Below are 26,347 nucleotides of genomic sequence, written 5' to 3'. Positions count from 1 at the left end.
ACAGCGTTGGTCTAGCTGGACAGCATTGGTCTAGCTGGACAGTGTTGGTCTCCCTGGACAGCGTTGGTCTAGCTGGACAGCGTTGGTCTAGCTGGGCAGTGTTGGTCTCCCTGGACAGCGTTGGTCTAGCTGGACAGCGTTGGTCTAGCTGGACAGTGTTGGGCTCCCTGGACAGCGTTGGTCTAGCTGGACAGCGTTGGTCTAGCTGGACAGCATTGGTCTAGCTGGACAGTGTTGGTCTAGCTGGACAGTGTTGGTCTCCCTGGACAGCGTTGGTCTAGCTGGACAGCGTTGGTCTAGCTGGACAGTGTTGGTCTAGCTGGACAGTGTTGGTCTCCCTGGACAGCGTTGGTCTAGCTTGACAGCGTTGGTCTAGCTGGACAGTGTTGGTCTCCCTGGACAGTGTTGGTCTCCCTGGACAATGTTGGTCTCACTTTCCCCTTCCACTCCATCTTTCCCTCCATCTTTCCCCTCCATCTATCCCTCTCTTTTTCTCCTTCCCCTCCCCTCAATCTTTTCGCTTCCCTCCATCTTTCCTCTCTTTCTTTCCTCTTCTCTCTGTATTTCTCCTTCTCTCTGTATTTCCCCTTCTCACTGTATTTCCCCTCTCTTTCCCCTCTCTCTTTCCCCCTCTCTCTGTATTTCCTCTCTCTCTTTCCCCTTCTCTCTTTCCCCTCTCTCTTTCCCCTCTCTATTTCCCCTTCTCTCTGTATTTCCTCTCTCTCTTTCCCCTTCTCTCTGTATTTCCTCTCTCTCTTTCTCCTTCTCTCTGTATTTCCTCTCTCTCTTTCTCCTTCTCTCTGTATTTCCCCTCTCTCTTTCCCCTTCTCTCTGTATTTCCTCTCTCTTTCCCCTTCTCTCTGTATTTCCTCTCTCTCTTTCTCCTTCTCTCTGTATTTCCTCTCTCTCTTTCTCCTTCTCTCTGTATTTCCTCTCTCTCTTTCTCCTTCTCTCTGTATTTCTTCTTCTCTCTGTATTTCCTCTCTCTCTTTCTCCTTCTCTCTGTATTTCTTCTTCTCTCTGTATTTCCTCTCTCTCTTTCTTCTTCTCTCTGTATTTCCCCTCTTATTGTTGTTTTTTCTGTCTTTTCTTTGATGGACTTTTTTCATTCTGTGGCAAATTTCTCTTTTAGCGGAAGCCTGATGGAATGTCCGGCGGCCATGTTGACTATGCAACCCATCCGACAGGGGCGAGGCTAAGATCACAGTAGCCCAAGGGCACCTCCCGTGCCCCGTTCTGGTGTCCACTCCTTGGGCTGTGTCCAATATAACACCTTATTCCCTATGTTGTGAAATGCTTTTGGCCATAGGGATCCCCATAGAGCTCTGGTTCAAACGTAGTGCACTGCATAGGAAATAGGGTGCCATTTGGGTCTCAAGCCAGGTGTCCGCTCCCATGACTTATGGCTCCACTCTGCTGACAGCTCTAATGCATTCAGGGTTGCAGAGCTCAGAGCTACAGACCCTTTCAGAGGCAAGGGGGCAGAGCAGCGTCAGCAGATCCTAATCAAATCCAATCTGTTATGAAAATACCACCTTGTCACCTGACTCCATCAAAAGAAAACAGAGAAAGTTGGTGTTTGTATCCCTAAACGGCACCCATGTAGTTTACTAGTGTGCATAGTGCTCCGGACAAAAGTAGTGCACTATATAGGGAGTAGGGTACCCCAATTGGGATGCATCCTAGGTGTGTAATATAATGTGATTGGGGATGTTGTGTTAGTCCCACATGGCATGGCCTTTTCTCTCTCTAGGCTCCATATAGTATTTAAATGGATTCTCTTACACTTTAAAAACATGTTTTTACCTGACAGGCCGAGAGTTATAGATGAGATTAGATTAATGTTTTAACACCTTGTTGTGTGGTCCACCTCCAAACACCATTGGTAGGACAGTTACATTGAATAATAAAATCCAGTGTCTGGTATTTTTCATTTTTACTAACAGAACAACGGCTACACAAGTAGAAAGTCTTTTTCAGTAGCAACAAAACCAACCACTACAAAACCTACAACTACTAAACATATAGCTACAAAACCTATAGCTACAAAAACCTATAGCTACTAACCTATAGCTACTAACCTATAGCTACTAAACCTATAGCTACTAACCTATAGCTACTAAACCTATAGCTACTAACCTATAGCTACAAAACATATAGCTACTAAACATATAGCTACAAAACATATAGCTACAAAAACCTATAGCTACTAAACATATAGCTACAAAACATATAGCTACAAAAACCTATAGCTACAAAACATATAGCTACAAAACCTATAGCTACAAAAACCTATAGCTACTAAACATATAGCTACAAAACATATAGCTACTAAACATATAGCTACAAAAACCTATAGCTACTAAACATATAGCTACAAAACATATAGCTACAAAAACCTATAGCTACTAAACATATAGCTACAAAACATATAGCTACAAAAACCTATAGCTACTAAACCTATAGCTACTAACCTATAGCTACTAACCTATAGCTACTAACCTATAGCTACTAACCTATAGCTACTAACCTATAGCTACTAACCTATAGCTACTAAACCTATAGCTACTAACCTATAGCTACTAACCTATAGCTACTAACCTATAGCTACTAACCTATAGCTACAAAACCTATAGCTACTAACCTATAGCTACTAAAACATATAGCTACAAAAATATATAGCTACAAAACCTAAAGCCAACAAAAACTATAGCTACTAAACCTATAGCTACTAAACCTATAGCTACTAAACCTATAGCTACTAAATCTATAGCTACTAACCTATAGCTACTAAACCTATAGCTACTAACCTATAGCTACTAAAACTATAGCTACTAACCTATAGCTACTAACCAATAGCTACTAACCTATAGCTACTAACCTATAGCTACTAACCTATAGCTACTAACCTATAGCTACTAAATGTATAGCTACAAATATAGCTACATTTATCTTCAAATCCCCTCATAAAACTGATTATCCTACCGATCCTCGACTCCGGCGATGTCATTTTCAAAATAGCTTCCAATACTCTACTAAGCAAAATGGATGCAGTCTATCACAGTGCCATCCATTTTGTCACTAAAGCCCCTTATACTACCCACCACCACGACCTGTACGCTCTAGTCGGCTGGCCCTCAATACAATTTCGTCATCAGACCCACTGGCTCCAGGTCATCTATAAGTCTATGCTAGGTAAAGCTCCGCCTTATCTCAGCTCACTGCTCCAGCAGGTATATCTCACTGGTCGTCCCCAAAGCCAACACCTCCTTTGCCCGCCTTTCCTTCCAGTTCTCTGCTGCCAGTGACTGGAACGAATTGCAAAAATCGCTGAAGCTGGAGACTTACATTTCCCTCACTAACTTTAAACATCAGCTATCTGAGCAGCTAACCGATCGCTGCAGTTGTACATAGTCCATCTGTAAATAGCCCACCTAATCTACCTACCTCATCCCCATATTGTTTTTATTTACTTTTCTGCTCTTTTGCACACCAGTATCACTACTTACACATCATCATCTGCTCTTTTGCACACCAGTATTTATATTTGCACAACATCATCTGCTCATCTGTCACTCCAGGGTTAATCTGCTAAATTGTAATTACTTAGCTACTATGGCCTATTTATTGCCTTACCTCCTCACGCCATTTGCACACACTGAATATAGACTTAGTTTTTTCTATTGTGTTAATTACTGTTATTTATTGACTGTATGCTTGTTTATTCCAACTCTGTGTTGTTGTTTGTGTCTCACTGTTTTGCTTTATCTTGGCCAGGTCGCTGTAGGTAAATTAGAACTTGTTCTCAACTAGCCTACCTGGTTAAATAAAGGCCAAAATGTTTTTACCTACAAAACCTATAGCTACTAACCTATAGCTACTAAATCTATAGCTACTAAATCTATAGCTACTAACCCTATAGCTACTAACCTATAGCTACTAAATCTATAGCTACTAACCTATAGCTACTAAATCTATAGCTACTAACCTATAGCTACTAACCTATAGCTACTAAATCTATAGCTACTAACCTATAGCTACTAACCTATAGCTACTAAATCTATAGCTACTAACCTATAGCTACTAAACCTATAGCTACTAAATCTATAGCTACTAAACCTATAGCTACTAAATCTATAGCTACTAAACCTATAGCTACTAAATCTATAGCTACTAAATCTATAGCTACTAAATCTATAGCTACTAAATCTATAGCTACTAAATCTATAGCTACTAACCCTATAGCTACTAACCTATAGCTACTAAACCTATAGCTACTAACCTATTGCTACAAAACCTATAGCTACTAACCTATAGCTACTAAACCTATAGCTACTAACCTATAGCTACTAAACCTATAGCTACTAACCTATTGCTACAAAACCTATAGCTACAAAACCTATAGCTACTAACCTATAGCTACTAACCTATAGCTACTAAACCTATAGCTACTAACCTATAGCTACTAAACCTGTAGCTACTAAACCTGTAGCTACTAACCTATAGCTACTAACCTATAGCTACTAACCTATAGCTACTAAACCTATAGCTACTAACCTATAGCTACTAAACCTGTAGCTACTAAACCTGTAGCTACTAACCTATAGCTACTAACCTATAGCTACTAAATCTATAGCTACTAAATCTATAGCTACTAACCCTATAGCTACTAACCTATAGCTACTAAATCTATAGCTACTAACCTATAGCTACTAAATCTATAGCTACTAACCTATAGCTACTAACCTATAGCTACTAAATCTATAGCTACTAACCTATAGCTACTAACCTATAGCTACTAAATCTATAGCTACTAACCTATAGCTACTAAACCTATAGCTACTAAATCTATAGCTACTAAACCTATAGCTACTAAATCTATAGCTACTAAACCTATAGCTACTAAATCTATAGCTACTAAATCTATAGCTACTAAATCTATAGCTACTAAATCTATAGCTACTAAATCTATAGCTACTAACCCTATAGCTACTAACCTATAGCTACTAAACCTATAGCTACTAACCTATTGCTACAAAACCTATAGCTACTAACCTATAGCTACTAAACCTATAGCTACTAACCTATAGCTACTAAACCTATAGCTACTAACCTATTGCTACAAAACCTATAGCTACAAAACCTATAGCTACTAACCTATAGCTACTAACCTATAGCTACTAAACCTATAGCTACTAACCTATAGCTACTAAACCTGTAGCTACTAAACCTGTAGCTACTAACCTATAGCTACTAACCTATAGCTACTAACCTATAGCTACTAACCTATAGCTACTAAACCTATAGCTACTAACCTATAGCTACTAAACCTGTAGCTACTAAACCTGTAGCTACTAACCTATAGCTACTAACCTATAGCTACTAACCTATAGCTACTAAACCTATAGCTACTAACCTATAGCTACTAAACCTGTAGCTACTAAACCTGTAGCTACTAACCTATAGCTACTAACCTATAGCTACTAACCTATAGCTACTAACCTATAGCTACTAAACCTATAGCTACTAACCTATAGCTACTAAACCTGTAGCTACTAAACCTGTAGCTACTAACCTATAGCTACTAACCTATAGCTACTAACCTATAGCTACTAACCTATAGCTACTAAACCTATAGCTACTAACCTATAGCTACTAAACCTGTAGCTACTAAACCTGTAGCTACTAACCTATAGCTACTAACCTATAGCTACTAACCTATAGCTACTAACCTATAGCTACTAAACCTATAGCTACTAACCTATTGCTACAAAACCTATAGCTACAAAACCTATAGCTACTAACCTATAGCTACTAACCTATAGCTACTAAACCTATAGCTACTAACCTATAGCTACTAACCTATAGCTACTAACCTATAGCTACTAACCTATAGCTACTAAAAAAAGTATATACCAATTATTCATCTTTAAAATGTTTTTGTATACAGACTTTTATTCAGGATTGTTTCTGTGTATGAGGACATGTGGAATCGGTTTCATTGTTTGAAGGATTGTGTTTAGACTTTTTTCATTATCCAATCCTGTCTAGGCGTGTGTGTGTGTGTTATCCAGCATATAAAGTATTTTATTCTTTATCATTCATCATTCTAAGCCATTTTGTTTTGTCAAAACACCTCTTCCAGACCAGACTAGGCTCCAGACCGGGCTCCAGACCAGACTCCAGACCAGGCTCCAGACCAGAGTCCAGACCAGGCTCCAGACCAGAGTCCAGACCAGGCTCCAGACCAGACCAGACTCCAGACCAGGCACCAGACTAGGCTCCAGACCGGGCTCCAGACCAGGCACCAGACCAGGCTCCAGACCAGACTCCAGACCAGACTCCAGACCAGACTCCAGGCCAGGCTCAGGCCAGGCTCCAGGCCAGGCTCCAGACCAGACTCCAGACCAGACTCCAGACCAGACTACAGACCAGGCTCCAGACCAGGCTCCAGGCCAGGCTCCAGACCAGGCTCCAGACCAGACCAGGCTCCAGGCCAGGCTCCAGACCAGGCTCCAGGCCTGGCTCCAGGCCAGGCTCCAGACCAGGCTCCAGACCAGGCTCCAGGCAAGGCTCCAGACCAGGCTCCAGACCAGGCTCCAGAACAGACTCCAGGCCAGACCAGGCTCCAGACCAGGCCAGGCTCCAGACCAGACCAGGCTCCAGACCAGACCAGGCTCCAGACCAGGCTCTAGACCAGGCCAGGCTCCAAACCAGACTCCAGACCAGGCCAGGCTCCAGACCAGGCTCCAGACCAGGCTCCAGACCAGGCTCCAGACCAGGCTCCAGACCAGACTCCAGACCAGGCCAGGCGCCAGACCAGGCTCCAGACCAGTCTCCAGAGTCACGTCATGCTCTGTTACAGAGGACTGGTGTTGTCACCCAGATAACCTGGGACTGATACAAAGAGACACAGCATTAATTGTTCTGCTTTAGTTTCAAACCCTGATACACCATTTGTCTTTTCTTCTATTCTCTCTGTTAGGACTTTGTTGAACACTGAATCACTGAATCACTGATTCACTGAATCACTGAATCACTGATTCACTGAATCACTGATTCACTGAACTTCTTCAGAAGCTTGTTGGGTTATGATGTGTATTTTTCCTGAAATAGATTCATCCACTCATTAAAAGTGTGGCGGTCGTTTGGATCTCAATATCCAGTCATTTCTGGGGAAAAAATGAAGTACCTTACTGTTTCAATTAAAATGGTAAAATCAAAACAAAAATGGCTTCTCAGCAAAGGGCAATTTCTAAAGCAATAATTTTGCTAGGACTCTCTGGGTGTGGTCTCCAAGGGGAACTGAAAATTAGCTGTTATTGGCAGAGAGGTTTGGAACTCTCTTTCTTATTGGTCTATTAACTAGTTTACCGCCTGGTGATGTCACCATGGAAGGCCAAAACTCCCTCCCACCGAAACAGGCTGAAATTTCAGGTGGTTTTTCACTAAAAGGGAATTATTATAATTTTCACAATTTCACAGGATTATTCCAACATCATAGTGTGTAAATATATATATATAAAACCCTTAGGATACTGAAGTTTTTGACTACACTGGGCCCTTTAACCCTGCTGGAGATTTTTTAATTAAACCATGCATTGAGCTAGACTCAGGACTCAGTCCCAAATGGCTTTCCCTATACAATGCAATACTTTTGACAAGGGCCAATAGAGAACCACCTGACTTAATCAAATTAACTTAATAACTAAAGTGAGAAAAAAAAAAAAGTACAGAATTAACGTTAATTAACTTTTCAGGGCTCGAAAATATTTAAAATATCAAAGACAACCAGCAAAATTGATAAGCACAATAAACACACAGAAAAAAGTATATTGTTATCTGAAGTATGAAAAGTAAAATGTGCTTCTAATTCAATATGTCATATACAGCAGTGAAGATGTGGCTAAAACCCTTTCCCTCAACACTTTAGTTACATTTTCCTTGTGAGGGTTGTCTGTCTGTTTGTGTGTGTGTGTGTGTGTGTGTGTGTCTGTCTGTCTGTGTATGAGACTTCTCTTCATTTCAATTCTCTGTGCTTCCAGGCAGATTCATCTGTTTATTCAGGGAGTTTATCTCTCTCTCTCTGGCTCTCTCTTTCTCTTTCGCTCTCTTTCTCTCTCTTTCTCTCTCTTTCTCTCTCTCTCTTTCTCTCTCTCTCTCTCTCTCTCTCTCTCTCTCTCTCTCTCTCTCTCTCTCTCTCTCTCTCTCTCTCTCTCTCTCTCTCTACCTCTACCTCTACCTCTACCTCTACCTCTACCTCTCTCTCTCTGTCTCTTTCTCTGTCTGTCTCTCTCTCTTATCTCTTCCAAGTCAACCAACAAAACATCAACATTTCAACCTGAGTCATCCTTTAATGGGCAATCTGTAGCTCCTATATACATTTTTGGATGTATAAATGTATGATATGTACTGTGTCTTTGTCTCCGTAAGGTGCACTCGGAAAGTACTCAGACGCCTTGACTTTTTCCACATTTTGTTACATTAGAGACTTCAATGCTCTGTAATTTGAGAGCTGTTACATTTCCGCAGTCCCATTCCTCAGCTTTTTACCAAAACAGTGGCAGGGATATTTGGCTTTGTTATTCGTTTCAACTGCTGGTTGCCCCTTTAAAACCTTGGCTGATGTGAAAATATGAAAATATGTTCAAATGAACTTCTATTTGTTGTTATGAATCACCTTCTTCATCTACTATCAACTTCAGGACTGTCATTGTGACATATTATCATTCATATGTTAAACTCCTAATGTCCAATTTATAACCAGCCTCTCCTATGAGCTATGCGACTGTGTTAGCCCCTGGGCTGGATTACCAAATGGGCATGCAGGGCACGTACCCTGGGGCCTCCAACCAAAAGGTCGGAGGTCGGGGAACACACAGATTAGGGAATAATATTTTCCTGACAAATCTACCAAGTTCCAATACTGGGAATAATTGCTATTTATCCAGAGAGTCCCAGGAAATACCTTGGTATTTATTCATGATTTATTATTTTAAATATAAGAGCGTTTAAAACCAAGATATAGTCACTATAACAGGGTTCTCCCCAAATAAAGAGAGGCACTGCGCCACTATGTAAACATTTCAGAGTAAATTAAACTGATGTTTTCAATAATGAATAGTGAAACTAACTATCTTTGTTCGCCAATTACATTGTTGTGAATTGCGAAACAGGCCATTCATATGTTCCCAGCGTTATTATGTTCCGTGGATATGCTTCCGTTCTGTGGGTGACACCAGGATGGGTGCTGGTCTCTCGGGGGGGCCTAGGGATCCGGCAGGGCGTGGGGGTGGTCTGGCGATCACTGGGATGACAACCCAACTTGGGATGGGGAGGGGCTTTAGTGGGTGGAATAGTGGAGAACAATTGGAGGGATACTTAGTAGCACTGCAAAAACCATGGTACAACTAACTATATGATCACTCAATCACTATGGTACTTTTAATTGGTAAATTTACAAATATATATTATGATAAATAGATTTGAATCTTGTATCTCAAAATGGAAAATGGTGAAATAAGTATAACCATTTATAATTGTAATGGCTTAGCAGAAAATAAGAAAATAATAACTAAATTTACCAAAGACAAGGAACATAACATAATATATATTGTAGGAAAGTCGTTCAACAATTTTAGATAAAGTTGTGTGGAAAAAGGACTGGGGGGGGGTTGAAACATACTTCTCCCATAGAAACTCAAAAGGGGTGATGTGTATTTGTGGGTTTTCCTCCTCTTCGTCTGAAGAGGAGAGGCGAGAAGGATCGGAGGACCAATATGCGGCGTGGTAAGTGTCCACGGTTGTTTATTAAACACATAAACTGAACACTCTATAAAAAACAATAAACGCAACGTGAATAACCAAAAACAGTACCGTGTGGTGTAAAACACAGACACGGAAACAACCACACACAAACAAACAGTGAAACCCAGGCTATGATTCTCAATCAGAGACAACTAACGACACCTGTCTCTGATTGAGAACCATATCAGGCCGAACACAGAAAAAACAACCTAGACACACAAAACATAGAATGCCCACCCAACTCACGTCCTGACCATCTAAAACAAACAATTAACACAATAACTAGGGTCAGAACGTGACATGATGACATTAATTAACAGTGATTTTGATCCCGAATGTGCAAATTGTCTAAACAGCTCCGCAAGGAAGATGGATCATTTTAAATATGTTGTTGGACCGTAAACAGATTTTCTCATTAAGTCTATACGGTCCAAATAATGATGATCCACGCTTTTTAGATAATATATATAACACATGATCAACCCTGCAAGCAATACAAGACTATTATTATGGTGGTAGATTAAAATACGGTTTTAAACAACTCAATGGACCGTAAAGGAAATCACACTACAAATTATCACAAATATCATGGATATAATGGACCTAGTGAGATATACATGGAGGTTTAATATCCTGACCTAGTGAGATATACATGGAGGTTTAATATCCTGAATGTCACGAGTCCGACCGAGGGTGTTTCCCTTTCCCGGGCAGGTGGCGCTCAGCGGTCGTCGTCACCGGCCTATTAGCTGCCACTGATTGTTTTTCCTTCCCCTCCTTGTATGTTGAGTGGTAGCACCTGTGGATGTTGAATTAGTTTGTCTTTATTAGACAGCCGGCCCGCCTGGTTGTTGTGCGGGATTATTTCTATGTAACCTTCGGCTCTGTGGTATAGGCACGTGTTAGTGTCCGGTCGGGATTGTTTCCCATTGTACATTTTGATTCCCTGTGTTGTGGGAACGTAATGTTTTTGTGAGCACCCTGTGGTGCGTTGGTGCGATTAAAAGACGCGCAGCATTGAACTCTCTGTCTCCTGCATTTGACTCCACACCCACGACACCCGGAGCGTTACAGAATCCCGCACGTATCAAATTGAATGGAGTCAGCAGGAGCAGCAGCCAACCCTCTCCCATCGATGGAGGAACGGGTTCTCCACCACACCACCGTCCTTCATCGGATCGGATCCGCGATGGATCAAGTGATGGAGAGAATGGACAGATGGGAGAGGAGTGGGCTCCTCTCTCCACCTTCGGCACCCACAGTTCCGGACTCCCCATCTCCCGACTCCAGCACCCTCCGTCTGACGCTACCGAGGGCTTATGATGGAGCGGCGGCGGGTTGCCAGGGTTTTCTGCTCCAGCTGGAGCTATACCTGGCCACCATCAGACCCACTCCCTCAGGAGCAGAGAGGGTGAGTGTCCTCATCTCCTGCCTCACGGGTCGTGCCCTGGAATGGGCGAACGCGGTCTGGAATGGTCCAGACTCAGCGCGGGAGCACTACCCAGAGTTTTCCCGCCGCTTCCGTGCGGTGTTTGATCACCCTCTAGACGGCCGAGCGGCGGGAGAACGACTATTTCACCTCAGGCAGGAGAGGAGGAGCGCCCAGGATTACGCGCTGGAGTTTCGGACCTTGGCAGCCGGATCTGGGTGGAACGACAGGGCCCTCATGGACCACTACAGGTGTAGTCTCCGAGAGGACTTCCGCCGGGAGTTAGCGTGTCGGGACACCACTCTGTCACTGGATCAGCTGATTGACATGTCCATTCGACTGGATAATCTGCTGGCTGCCCGCGGGCGTTCAGAGAGGGTCCTGTGCGTTCCACCACCCAGCCCCTCCGCTCCCATTCCGATGGAGTTGGGAGGGGCTGCGCCGAGGGGTACCGGAGGACCGGAGGACTGTGGTCGGAGAGGACACACGTCTGATCGGTGCTGGGGGGGTCCGTCTGGGAGTAGAGATGGCAGGCGGAACGCTTCTCGGTCACCCCAGGTGAGTCAGCATCAAACTCACCCAGAACCCCCTGTTGGCCACATGTTTGTCTTAACTTTTTTCCTTCGCTTTTTTCCCTCTTCCCAGCATAGGGCGCTAGTCGATTCAGGCGCAGCTGGGAACTTTATGGATCGCGGACTCGCCCTTAAGTTAGGGGTTCCGCTGGTGCCGATAGATTCTCCTTTCCCCGTGCACTCCCTAGATAGCCGGCCATTAGGGTCAGGGATGGTCAGGGAGACCACGGTCCCACTGGACATGGTGACGCAGGGGAATCATAGGGAGCGTATCACTTTCTTTATTATTGATTCGCCTGCGTTTCCAGTGGTGCTGGGGACTCCCTGGCTGGCCCGGCACAATCCTAAAATTTCGTGGAGACAGGGGGTTCTCCAGGGGTGGTCAGAGGAGTGTTCTGGAAGGTGTTTGGGAGTTTCCATCGGTGCCACGTCGGTGGAGAGTCCAGACCAGGGTTCCACGGTGTGCATTCCCCCCGAGTATGCCGATTTGGCAATCGCTTTCAGTAAAGTGAAAGCGACTAAATTACCACCTTATCGACCGGGAAGGGATTGTACGATAGATCTCCAGGTAGACGCTGCGCTTCCCAAGAGTCACGTGTACCTGCTGTCCCAGGAGGAGACGTTGGCAATGGAGACATATGTCACGGAGGCGCTGGGACAGGGGTACATTCGGTCCTCCATTTCACCCGTCTCCTCAAGTTTCTTTTTTGTGAGGAAAAAGGAGGGCGGCTTGCGTCCGTGTATCGATTATAGAGGTCTAAACGCCATCACAGTGGGGTATAGTTACCCTCTACCTCTCATCGCTACGGCGGTGGAATCGTTCCACGGAGCGCAGTTCTTCACAAAACTGGATCCCAGGAGCGCGTATAGTTTGGTGCGTATTCGGAAGGGAGACGAGTGGAAAACCGCATTTAGTACTACATCAGGCCACTATGAGTACCTCGTCATGCCGTATGGGTTAAAGAATGCTCCAGCCGTTTTCCAATCCTTTGTAGACGAGATTCTCAGGGACCTGTGCGGGCAGGGAGTGGTGGTTTATATCGATGACATTCTGATCTACTCGGCCACTCACACCGCGCATGTGTCTCTGGTGCGCAAGGTGCTTGGTAGACTGCTGGAGCATGACCTATACGTCAAGGCTGAGAAATGCGTGTTCTCTAAACGAGCCGTCTCTTTTCTGGGATATCGCATTTCCACCTCGGGGGTAGTGATGGAGGGTGACCGCATTAGGGCTGTGCGTAATTGGCCCACTCCGACCACGGTAAAGGAGGTGCAGCGGTTTCTGGGTTTTGCCAACTACTACCGGAGGTTTATCCGGGGTTTTGGCCAGGTAGCGGCTCCCATCACCTCACTGCTGAAGGGGGGCCCGGTGCGTTTGCAGTGGTCAGCAGAGGCGGACGGAGCATTCAACAAGTTGAAGGCGCTGTTTACTGATGCGCCCGTGTTGGCGCATCCGGACCCCTCTCTAGCATTCATAGTGGAGGTGGACGCGTCCGAGGCTGGGGTGGGTGCCGTGCTATCACAGCGCTCGGGTACGCCACCAAAACTCCGCCCCTGCGCTTTCTTCTCAAGGAAGCTCAGCCCAGCGGAGCGTAACTATGATGTGGGGGACCGGGAGTTGCTAGCGGTGGTTAGAGCTCTGAAGGTGTGGAGACACTGGCTTGAGGGGGCTAAACACCCCTTTCTCATCTGGACCGACCACCAGAATCTGGAGTATATTCGGGCAGCTAGGAGACTTAACCCACGTCAGGCAAGGTGGGCCATGTTCTTCACCCGGTTCCGATTTACTTTGTCTTATAGACCGGGCTCCCAGAACGTGAAGGCTGACGCACTGTCCCGCCTTTATGACACGGAGGATGGGTCCACCGAACCTACTCCCATCCTTCCCGCCTCGAAGCTGGTAGCTCCAGTGGTATGGGAGGTGGACTCGGACATCGAGCGGGCGTTACGGGCTGAACCCGCGCCTCCTCAGTGTCCAGCGGGGCGAAGGTACGTGCCGCTTGGTGTTCGGGACAAACTGATTCGGTGGGCTCACGTCCTACCCTCCTCGGGTCACCCTGGGGTGACGAGGACAGTGGGGAGCCTTCAGGGGAGGTATTGGTGGCCTACGTTGGCTAAGGACGTTAAGGGTTATGTCTCCTGTTCAGTGTGCGCTCAGAGTAAGGCTCCTAGGCACCTTCCTAGAGGGAAGCTACAACCCCTCCCTGTTCCACAGCGGCCATGGTCACATCTGTCCATAGATTTCCTAACCGATCTCCCGCCGTCTCAGGGGAACACCACGGTTCTGGTGATTGTGGATCGGTTCTCTAAGTCCTGCCGTCTCCTCCCGTTGCCCGGTATCCCTACAGCCCTACAGACTGCGGAGGCATTATTCACCCATGTCTTCCGGCACTACGGGGTGCCGGAGGACATCGTTTCTGATCGGGGCCCCCAATTCACGTCCCGGGTATGGAGAGCGTTCATGGAACGTTTGGGGGTCTCTGTCAGCCTGACCTCCGGTTATCACCCCGAGAGTAATGGGCAGGTGGAGAGAGTGAACCAGGAGGTGGGTAGGTTTCTGCGGTCGTATTGCCAGGATCGGCCAGGGGAGTGGGCACGATACATTCCCTGGGCTGAAATGGCTCAGAACTCACTATGCCATTCCTCTACTAACGTGTCCCCTTTTCAGTGTGTGTTGGGGTACCAGCCGGTCCTGGCACCATGGCATCCGAGCCAGACCGAGGCTCCTGCGGTGGAGGAATGGGTACAGCGCTCCAAGGAGACCTGGAGGGCCGTCCAGGAATCTCTACGACAAGCGAGTGGACGGCAGAAGAGGAGTGCTGACCGCCACCGCAGTGAGGCCCCCGTGTTTGTACCGGGGGACAGGGTCTGGCTCTCGACCCAAAACCTACCTCTCCGCTTGCCCTGCCGGAAGCTGGGTCCGCAGTGTGTAGGGCCCTTTAAAGTCCTGAGGAGGATAAACGAGGTGTGTTATCGATTACAACTCCCTTCCTATTATCGTATTAACCCCTCGTTTCATGTGTCTCTCCTCAGGCCGGTGGTAGCTGGTCCCCTGCAGGACAGTGAGGTACCGGAGGTCCCTCCCCCCCCGCTGGACATCGAGGGGTCCCCGGCGTACACGATCCGGGCCATTCTGGACTCAAGACGCCGGGTGAGGGGCCTGCAGTACCTCGTGGACTGGGAGGGGTACGGTCCGGAGGAGAGGTGCTGGGTACCGGTGGGGGACATCTTGGATCCCTCCATGTTGAGGGATTTCCATCGCCTCCATCCGGATCGCCCTGCGCCTCGTCCTCCGGGGCGACCTCGAGGCCGGTGTCGGCGCGCTGCAGGAGCCGCGCGTCAGGGGGGGGGGTACTGTCACGAGTCCGACAGAGGGTGTTTCCCTTTCCCGGGCAGGTGGCGCTCAGCGGTCGTCGTCACCGGCCTATTAGCTGCCACTGATTGTTTTTCCTTCCCCTCCTTGTATGTTGAGTGGTGGCACCTGTGGATGTTTAATTAGTTTGTCTTTATTAGACAGCCGGCCCGCCTGGTTGTTGTGCGGGATTATTTCTATGTAACCTTCGGCTCTGTGGTATAGGCACGTGTTAGTGTCCGGTCGGGATTGTTTCCCATTGTACATTTTGATTCCCTGTGTTTTGGGAACGTACCTTTTTTTGTGAGCACCCTGTGGTGCGTTGGTGCGATTAAAAGACGCGCAGCATTGAACTCTCTGTCTCCTGCATTTGACTCCACACCCACGACACCCGGAGCGTTACACTGACCTAGTGAGATATACATGGAGGTTTAATATCCTAACCTAGTGAGATATACATGGTGGAGGTTTAATATCCTGACCTAGTGAGATATACATGGGGGTTTAATATCCTGACCCAGTGAGATATACATGGAGGAGGTTTAATATCCTGACCTAGTGAGATATACATGGAGGTTTAATATCCTGACCTACTGAGATATACATGGAGGAGGTTTAATACCCTGACCTAGTGAGATATACATGGAGGAGGTTTAATGTCCTGACCTAGTGAGATATACATGGAGGTTTAATATCCTGACCTAGTGAGATATACATGGAGGAGGTTTAATATCCTGACCTAGTGAGATATACATGGAGGTTTAATATCCTGACCTAGTGAGATATACATGGAGGAGGTTTAATATCCTGACCTAGTGAGATATACATGGAGGTTTAATACCCTGACCTTGTGAGATATACATGGAGGAGGTTTAATATCCTGACCTAGTGAGGTATACATGGAGGAGGTTTAATATCCTGACCTAGTGAGATGTACAGTGCCTTGCAACAGTATTCGGCCCCTTTGAACTTTGCGACCTTTTGCCACATTTCAGGCTTCAAACATAAAGATATAAAACTGTATTTTTTTGTGAAGAATCAACAACAAGTGGGACACAATCATTAAGTGGAACGACATTTATTGGATATTTCAAACTTTTTTAACAAATCAAAAACTGAAAAATTGGGCGTGCAAAATTATTCAGCCCCCTTAAGTTAATACTTTGTAGCGCCACCTTTTGCTGCGATTACAGCTGTAAGTCGCTTGGGGTATGTCTCTATCAGTTTTTCACATCGAGAGACTGAAATTTTTTCCCATTCCTCCTTGCAAAACAGCTCGAGCTCAGTGAGGTTGGATGGAGAGCATTTGTGAACAGCAGTTTTCAGTTCTTTCCACAGATTCTCGATTAGATTCAGGTCTGGACTTTGACTTGGCCATTCTAACACCTGGATATGTCTATTTTTGAACCATTCCATTGTAGATTTTGCTTTATGTTTTGGATCTTTGTCTTGTTGGAAGACAAATCTCCATCCCAGTCTCAGGTCTTTTGCAGACTCCATCAGGTTTTCTTCCAGAATGGTCCTGTATTTGGCTCCATCCATCTTCCCATCAATTTTAACCATCTTCCCTGTCCCTGCTGAAGAAAAGCAGGCCCAAACCATGATGCTGCCACCACCATGTTTGACAGTGGGGATGGTGTGTTCAGGGTGATGAGCTGTGTTGCTTTTACGCCAAACATAACGTTTTGCATTGTTGCCAAAAAGTTAAATTTTGGTTTCATCTGACCAGAGCACCTTCTTCCACATGTTTGGTGTGTCTCCCAAGTGGCTTGTGGCAAACTTGAAACAACACTTTTTATGGATATCTTTAAGAAATGGCTTTCTTCTTGCCACTCTTCCATAAAGGCCAGATTTGTGCAATATACGACTGATTGTTGTCCTATGGACAGAGTCTCCCACCTCAGCTGTAGATCTCTGCAGTTCATCCAGAGTGATCATGGGCCTCTTGGCTGCATCTCTGATCAGTCTTCTCCTCGTATGAGCTGGAAGTTTAGAGGGACGGCCAGGTCTTGGTAGATTTGCAGTGGTCTGATACTCCTTCCATTTCAATATTATCGCTTGCACAGTGCTCCTTGGGATGTTTAAAGCTTGGGAAATATTTTTGTATCCAAATCCAGCTTTAAACTTCTTCACAACAGTATCTCGGACCAGCCTGGTGTGTTCCTTGTTCTTCATGATGCTCTCTGCGTTTTTAACGGACCTCTGAGACTATCACAGTGCAGGTGCATTTATACGGAGACTTGATTACACACAGGTGGATTGTATTTATCATCATTAGTCATTTAGGTCAACATTGGATCATTCAGAGATCCTCACTGAACTTCTGGAGAGAGTTTGCTGCACTGAAAGTAAAGGGGCTGAATAATTTTGCACGCCCAATTTTTCAGTTTTTGATTTGTTAAAAAAGTTTGAAATATCCAATAAATGTCGTTCCACTTCATGATTGTGTCCCACTTGTTGATGATTCTTTATATATTATAAAAATAAAGCCTCCTGGATGGCATATGGGGATGAAATGGACCCAATCATCTTCAACATAGTTGAATGCTACCAAAAATAACTTCCCGAAACTTGTTACAAATGATAGTCACCCATGATTCACCAAATTTTATTTTGAGAGAGAAAGTAAAGTACTAAGTACTTTTATGTTTTGGTTTCTCCTCTAACTGAAGACAATTGCATGTATTTTTATTTCTATTCATATTGTAATATTAACATCTGTAGAGAAAGTCTCATGTGAAGCCAAATTACAGAGGAGGAACTTCCTGATGCCTTTAAAGCCTTTAAGTCCAGGGAAACCTCCAGGGCTGGATGACATACCAGTGGAGGTATACTAAACCGTTATTAACATGTTATAACCACTCCTATATAAACAGTAGATTATCAGACACTCAACAACAAGGTCTGATTTCATTATTTCAGAAACAGGATACAAGTGGTAGATATAAAGATCCAGTGAGATAAAAAATGGGAGGCCCGTTACACTTGAGTGTTGTGATAAAAAAATTATAGCAAAATATATAGCGCATGGAATTTGATTTAGATTTTTTTATTTTTTATTTTAATTTCACCTTTATTAATCCAGGTCGGCAAGTTCTTATTTACAAAATTAAAACATTTACGAATTAAAAAGCTACTGTCGGATATTATTCCATCTAATCAGAGATAATATAATCAGAGATAATACATTGGAGATAATATAAGGCTGGAAACAATAGAACACTATGAAAAGTATGTGAAACCAGGCCTGATATTAATAGCTGACTTTGAAAAGTATTTTTATGAAGTTTATAGTTTTTATTGAAATGCCTGGAACATTTTCAATTTTTGAGAATCTCTTATAAAATGGGTTCAAATCCTGTATAGTAAACCTAGGTTTAAAACAGTAAATAATGTATAATTCTCGGAAAGTTTTAAACTGTCAAGAGGAGTAAAACAAGGTTGTCCACTATGGGATAGGTGTCCCGTCAACGGGACAGTTGTAAATTATGCAGCGCCTTGTGTCATGGTCGCAGATTTTAGAGAAACAACAAATGTTGGTAAGTATCTTATATCGGCTGAAAGCTTAAGTTCTTGTTAATATAACTGCACTGTCCAATTTACAGTAGCTATTTTTCTGAAAAAAATACCATGCTATTGTTTGAGGAGAGCTCCTAACAACAAACACTTTTTCATCGCGATAGGTTTGATGAATTCACCTCTGAAGGTGAAATGTGTACTTACATTCTGAAATCTTGCTCTGATTTATCATCCAAAGGGTCCCAGAGATAAGTGTCGTTTTGTAAGTGTCGTTTTGTTAGATAAAATCCTTTTTCATATCCTAAAAAGGTCCATATAACATGCACGATCGATTTCGTATTTCCACTCGTTCATTTTGCAAAGAAAGGAATCTGTGAAAATCTCACATTAAACGTTGTTTCAACCAATGAAATCACGTTCATATTTATTCCTCAGAGATCCTAGAATGTAACCAGACTTCACAATATCATTAGAGGTGTAGTATATCCTATAGGACATCATATTTGGTCAGAGAGCGACGCCTTCATGGTACGCCGATGACGCAGACGGTCATCACTTGAACGACTCTAACTTTGTCAAATAAGCACCAATCAGGGTCAAACAAAGCAAGCTAGGTAACCAATGAGCTGGGCTTAACGGGAGTATCCGAAAACCCTGTATCTGTCGTAAAATGTAGATACTAACCTTTTGTGACAGTATGCCTTTTCCTTTTGGACTAAAATTATAAGAATATTCAGAGTTATGAAGTTATGAACACTGGTTGTTTTGCAAATGTTGACCTTATAATATGGCTACTAATACTGGAAAAGCTGAATCAAAGTCCAAGTACACAGATTTGACGATTTTCTTGCAGAATTTTTTTTTATATGAATGCGAATGTCTCCTTCACGATTTGCCCAAATGTACCTGGGTGACTTCACACTAATGTCATGTAGTTCGCTTATACTCCAAGTTATCCGTCGCTTATACTTCAAATTATCCGTCTTTGCACATACACTGCTGCCGTCTTGTGGACACCATCGGAATTACAACCAGAGTGATAGCTAGAACTACGAGCAGAGTGATGGCTAGAACTAAGACCAGAGTGATGGCTAGAACTACGACCAGAGTGATGGCTAGAACTACGACCAGAGTAATGGCTAGAACTACGACCAGAGTGATGGCTAGAACTACGACCAGAGTGATGGCTAGCACTACGACCAGAGTGATAGCTAGAACTACGACCAAAGTGATGGCTAGAACTACGACCAGAGTGATGGCTAGAACTACAACTAGAGTGATGGCTAGAACTACGACCAGAGTGATGGCTAGCACTACGACCAGAGTGATGGCTAGAACTACGCCCAGAGTGATGGCTAGAACTACAACCAGAGTAATGGCTAGAACTACAACCAGAGTAATGGCTAGAACTACAACCAGAGTGATGGCTAGAACTACGACCAGAGTGAGGGCTAGAACTACGACCAGAGTGATGGCTAGAACTACGACCAGAGTGATGGCTAGAACTACAACCAGAGTAATGGCTAGAACTACGACCAGAGTGATGGCTAGAACTACAACCAGAGTAATGGCTAGAACTACGACCAGAGTGATGGCTAGAACTACAACCAGAGTAATGGCTAGAACTACAACCAGAGTTGTGGCTAGAACTACGACCAGAGTAATGGCTAGAACAACGACCAGAGTTGTGGCTAGAACTACAACCAGAGTAATGGCTAGAACAACGACCAGAGTTGTGGCTAGAACTACAACCAGAGTAATGGCTAGAACTACAACCAGAGTAATGGCTAGAACAACGACCAGAGTGATGGCTAGAACTACAACCAGAGTTGTGGCTAGAACTACAACCAGAGTAATGGCTAGAACTACAACCAGAGTGAGGGCTAGAACTACAACCAGAGTAATGGCTAGAACTACAACCAGAGTGATGGCTAGAACTACGACCAGAGTTGTGGCTAGAACTACAACCAGAGTAATGGCTAGAACTACAACCAGAGTAATGGCTAGAACTACGACCAGAGTAATGGCTAGAACTACAACCAGAGTAATGGCTAGAACTACAACCAGAGTAATGGCTAGAACTACGACCAGAGTAATGGCTAGAACTACAACCAGAGTAATGGCTAGAACTACAACCAGAGTAATGGCTAGAACTACGACCAGAGTTGTGGCTAGAACTACAACCAGAGTAATGGCTAGAACTACAACCAGAGTAATGGCTAGAACTACAACCAGAGTGATGGCTAGAACTACAACCAGAGTGATGGCTAGAACTACAACCAGAGTAATGGCTAGAACTACAACCAGAGTGATGGCTAGAACTACAACCAGAGTGAGGGCTAGAACTACAACCAGAGTGATGGCTAGAACTACAACCAGAGTAATGGCTAGAACTACAACCAGAGTGAGGGCTAGAACTACAACCAGAGTAATGGCTAGAACTACAACCAGAGTGATGGCTAGAACTACAACCAGAGTGAGGGCTAGAACTACAACCAGAGTGATGGCTAGAACTACAACCAGAGTAATGGCTAGAACTACAACCAGAGTTGTGGCTAGAACTACAACCAGAGTAATGGCTAGAACTACAACCAGAGTGATGGCTAGAACTACAACCAGAGTGAGGGCTAGAACTACAACCAGAGTAATGGCTAGAACTACAACCAGAGTGATGGCTAGAACTACAACCAGAGTTGTGGCTAGAACTACAACCAGAGTAATGGCTAGAACTACGACCAGAGTGAGGGCTAGAACTACGACCAGAGTGATGGCTAGAACTACGACCAGAGTGATGGCTAGAACAACGACCAGAGTTGTGGCTAGAACTACAACCAGAGTAATGGCTAGAACTACAACCAGAGTAATGGCTAGAACTACGACCAGAGTGATGGCTAGAACTACAACCAGAGTTGTGGCTAGAACTACAACCAGAGTGATGGCTAGAACTACAACCAGAGTTGTGGCTAGAACTACGACCAGAGTGATGGCTAGAACTACAACCAGAGTGATGGCTAGAACAACGACCAGAGTGATGGCTAGAACAACGACCAGAGTGATGGCTAGAACAACGACCAGAGTGATAGCTAGAACTACGACCAGAGTGAGGGCTAGAACTACGACCAGAGTGATGGCTAGAACAACGACCAGAGTGATGGCTAGAACTACAACCAGAGTAATGGCTAGAACTACAACCAGAGTGATGGCTAGAACTACGACCAGAGTGATGGCTAGAACTACAACCAGAGTTGTGGCTAGAACTACAACCAGAGTGAGGGCTAGAACTACGACCAGAGTGATGGCTAGAACTACAAACAGAGTGATGGCTAGAACTACAACCAGAGTAATGGCTAGATGTGGGACCTTTCTGTTGCATTTCAAAGATGTATTTTCTTCTCACAGATCTATTGTGTTGTATTCTCCTACATTCACATTCACATTTCCATAAACTTCAAAGTGTTTCCTTTCAAATGGTACCAATAATATGTATATCCTTGCTTCAAGGCCTGAGCTACAGGCAGTTAGATGTGTCATTTAGGCGAAAATTGAAAAAAAAAGTGGGCTATCCCCAAGAATCAGATCCAACAATAACATCAAGGAATTAGAAATGCAAGGCTTGAAAACAAAGGTGATTCATGTTTTCTTTCAAATCAACAATCCACAGTCTCATGGAGGATCTAGATAATTTTTAAAACCTCTCTGGATTAAAACCAAATTATGATAAGTGTACTATATTAAGTATCGGATCACATTACGGTGTAGTTTACCAATAAAATGGTCTGATGGTGTACAGTGTACAGTACATACTCTGGATACATATCCCTGAAATAAATAAACTCCAATATGTTTTTATAGAAAGTTAGAAAAAATAGATAAGATCTTGCTACCATGGAAAGGTAAACACCTTTATATGTGTATAAAAATCAACTTGATTAACTCTTTAGTCACTTTACCTATTTGCCTTGCAAAAGTATTCATCCCACTTGGCGTTTTTCCAATTGTGTTGCATTAATGTAATTTAAATGTATTTTTATTTGGATTTCATGTAATGGACATACACAAAATAGTCCAAATTGGTGAAGTGAAATTACTAAAATAACTTGTTTCAAAACAAATTAAAAACAGAAAAGTGGTGTATATATATATTTTCACCCCTTTGCTATGAAGCCCCTAAATAAGATCTGGTGCAACCAATTACCTTCAGAAGTCACATAACTAGTTAGATGAAGTCCACCTGTGTGAAATCTAAGTGTCACATGAGCTCAGCATATATACACCTGTTCTGAAAGACCCCAGAGTCTGCAACACCGCTAAGAAAGAGGCACCACCAAGCAAGCGGCATCCTGAAGAACAAGGAGCTATCCAAAAATGTCAGGGAAAAAGTTGTGGAGAAGTACAGATCTGGATTATAAAAAATTATCCAAAACTTTGAAAAAAGCAATTTCTTAAAGAACAAAATAAGCAAACAAGTTTGGTGATCGACAAAAGTAATGTGGGAGACTCCCCAAACATATGGAATAAGGTACTCTGGTCAGATGAGACTAAAATTGAGCTTTTTGGCCATCAAGGAAAACACTATGTCTGGTGGAAACCCAACATCTCTTATCACCCCGAGAACCTCATCCCCACAGAATGATGCTGCCTCCACCATGCTTCACTGTGGGGATGAGGTTCTCGGGGTGATGAGAGATGTTGGGTTTCCACCAGACATAGTGTTTTCCTTGTTTTTCACTGGCAGGAACTGGGAAATTGGTCAGCATTTAAGGAATAATGGATGTTGCTAAATACAGGGAAATTCTTGAGGGAAACCTGTTTCAGTCTTCCAGAGATTTGAGACTGGGATGGAGGTTCACCTTCCAGCAGGAAAATGACCCTGAGCATACTGCTAAAGCAACACTCGAGTGGTTTAAGGGGAAACATTTAAATGTTTTGGAATGGCCTAGTCAAAGCCCAGACCTCAATCCAATAGATAATCTGTGGTATAACTTAAAGATTGCTGTACACCAGCGGAACCCATCCAACTTGAAGGAGCTGGAGCAGTTTTGTATTGACGAATGTAAAAAAGCCACCCCAGTGGTTAGCCAAGCTTATAGAGACAAACTCCAAGAGACTTGCAGCTGTAATTGCTGCAAAAGGTGGTTCTACAAAGTATTGACTTTGTGGGGGGTGAATAGTTATGCACGCTCAGGTTTTCATTTTTAGGTTTCTTATTTCTTGTTTGTTTCACAAAAAAACAACATTTTGGATCTTCGAAACGGTAGGCATGTTGTGTAAATCAAATGATATCAAATCCCCCAAAATCCATTTTAATTCCAGGCAACAAAATAGGAAACATGCACAGGGGGGTAAATATCGCTGTATGGTCTTACAACTAGAGAACCTTTTTTTTAAATATTCAATTTTATTTGGAACGGCAAGTCAGACAAAATTTAACTGGACTATTAATATAATGAATGTGAATTCGGAGGGCAGAAATGATTAATTATTAAAGCATTAGACCTCTCACTAAAAGGCTTCAGTCATACAAAAGTTATACGTAAATCCGAACTGGTTCTCTAGCAAATGAATAAGAATGTCTCACCTTAGGTTTAAGAATGGCCTTTTCCCCTTTATTCAGATTGCAACCAACCAATAGAATGTTATTTATTTACATGGGGGTTTATATGAGGGATACAACCTTCCCAGCTCTGCAGGTTTTGCTGAGAAGAAGTAGAATCATTAGATAATTTGTTTTGGTACTGTCCATATGTAGCTTGTTTTTGGTCACAGGTCCAGGAATGGCTGAAGAATTGCAACATTTACCTGGAGCTAACCCTGCAGGTAGCACTACTGGGTGATCTGAAAAGTCAATCAATCAATATTATAATAATACTTTTAGCAAGAATGTTTATTTTCAAATTACAATCTGTAGAAGCAATGAGAATAGAAAGGTTAAGAACTTTTGTGAAACGTCACAGCACAGTTGAAAAATACATGGCAATAGAAATCCAATATGGATGGTGTTAAGAGGTAGATGGGAGGGGTTGAATGGAGGTTGGGACAGATAACAACTAATAACAAAACGTAACTAATGTAAAGCATACTGTGCCTGTAAAACATATATACAGCACCAGTCAAAAGTTTGGACACAAGCACTCATTCAAGGGTTTTTCTATATGTTTTTTATTATTTTCTACATTATATAATTAATAGTGAAGACATCACAATGGTAAAATAAAAAATATGGAATCATGTAGTAACCCCAAAAACTTTTCAACAAATATATCTCAAATTTCAGGTTCTTCAAAGTAGCCACGCTTTGCCTCGATGAATGCTTTGCACACTCTTGGCATTCTCTCAACCAGCTTCAGGAGGAATGCTTTTCCAACAGTCTTGAAGGAGTTCCCACATATGCTGAGCACTTGTTGGCCGTTCAGGGGATTGTGGAGGCAAGGTCATCTGATGCAGCACTCCATCACTCTCCTTCTTGGTAAAATAGCCCTTACACAGCCTGGAGGTGTGTTGGGTCATTGTCCTGTTGAAAAACAAATGATAGTCCCACTAAGCGCAAACCAGATGGGATGGCGTATCACTGCAGAATGCTGTGGTAGTCATGCTGGTTAAGTGTGCCTTGAAATCTAAATAAATCACAGACAGTGTAACCAGCAAAGCACCCCCACACCATAACACCTCCTCCTCCATGCTTCACGGTGGGAAATACGCATACAGAGATCATCCGTTCACCAACACACCGCATCTCTCAAAGACACGGCTGTTGGAACCTAAAATCTTCAATTTGGACTCCAGACCAAAGGACAAATTTCACCGATCTTATGTCCATTGCTCGTGTTTCTCTGAACAGTTGATGTTGAGATGTGTCTGTTACTTGTACTCTGTGAAACATTTAATTGGGCTGCAATTTCTGAGGCTGGTAACTCTAATAAACTCATCCTCCGCAGCAGAGGTAACTCTGTCTTCCATTCGTTTTTTAGCGGTCCTCATTAGAGCCAGTTTCATCGTAGCGCTTGATGGTTTTTGCGACTGCACTTGAAGAAACGTTCAAAGTTCTTGAAATGTTCCCTTATTGACTGATCTTCATGCCTTAAAATAATTATGTACTGTTGTTTCTCTTTGCTTATTTGATCCGTTCTTCACATAATATGGAATATGGATTTGGTCTTTCACCAAATAGGGCTATCTTCTGTATACCCCCCACCCCCCCGCCCTCCCACCTTGTCACAACACAACTGACTGGCTCAAACGTATTAAGAAGGAAAGAAATTCCACACATGAACTTTTAACATGGAACACCTGTTGATTGAAATGCATTCCAGGTGACTACTTCATGAAGCTGGTTGAGAGAATGCCAAGAGAGTACAATGCTGTCATCAAGGCATAGGGTGGTTATTTGAATAATCTCAAGTATAAAATATATTTTTATTTGTTTAACTATACTATACTATACTATACTATATATTTGGTTACTATACGATTCCATATGTGTTATTCAAAGTTTAAATGTCTTCATTACTAAAGTACAATGTAGAAAAATGTTTAAACAAAAAGGGTGTGTCCAAACCTTTGACCGGAGTTGATGATTGGCAGATCAGCTGACGAATACGGAGATGAAGAGAGGAAATAGTTTAAATATCAAGGTAACCACTTGATGATCACACTCACATACAGTACGTA

The sequence above is a fragment of the Oncorhynchus clarkii genome, chromosome 14, assembly GCF_045791955.1.
Source record: "Oncorhynchus clarkii lewisi isolate Uvic-CL-2024 chromosome 14, UVic_Ocla_1.0, whole genome shotgun sequence".
NCBI classification, from domain to species: domain Eukaryota; kingdom Metazoa; phylum Chordata; class Actinopteri; order Salmoniformes; family Salmonidae; genus Oncorhynchus; species Oncorhynchus clarkii.
Note: the sequence above shows the minus strand (reverse complement) of the source record.